Source organism: Eimeria mitis, genomic scaffold (genome assembly GCF_000499745.2).
Source record: "Eimeria mitis Houghton genomic scaffold, Emh_scaff1767, whole genome shotgun sequence".
In the NCBI taxonomy this organism is placed as follows: Eukaryota; Apicomplexa; class Conoidasida; order Eucoccidiorida; family Eimeriidae; genus Eimeria; species Eimeria mitis.
This window is the reverse complement of record NW_013570084.1, coordinates 5,195-5,650: the sequence shown is the minus strand read 5'-3', so window position 1 is coordinate 5,650 and position 456 is coordinate 5,195.

Below are 456 nucleotides of genomic sequence, written 5' to 3'. Positions count from 1 at the left end.
AAAAAAAAAAAAAAAAAAAATAAAAAAATAAAAAAATAAAAAATAAAATAAAAACAAATATGTGTATGCATGCATGCAGGAAAGTACTTGGATTTAAGTTACCGTGTAGAGAGAGATACATCTGTATCTATAAAGGTTAGAGGTAAGCTTCGTTGTGCTTTATTTAATGTATTATCTATATTAAATGAATCGGACTTAGCCGGAAACTGGGCGCCTATGTTTCGTTCAGCAGAAAAAGTATATAACTATTCTCGTGCTTCTCAACTTATAAAACAAACGTTTGAGTATCCTGTATTGGGGCTAAAGGAGACAATATTATTCTCTTTTGGTGTGAATGCTCTTGATGAGTGTGGAGCTGTTATTATATTTTGTCGGTCTCCGCCTGAGAATATAAATATATTTATGGGTCGAGAGATCCCACAAAAAGATAAAAAAATACAAAGAATACAATCCGCT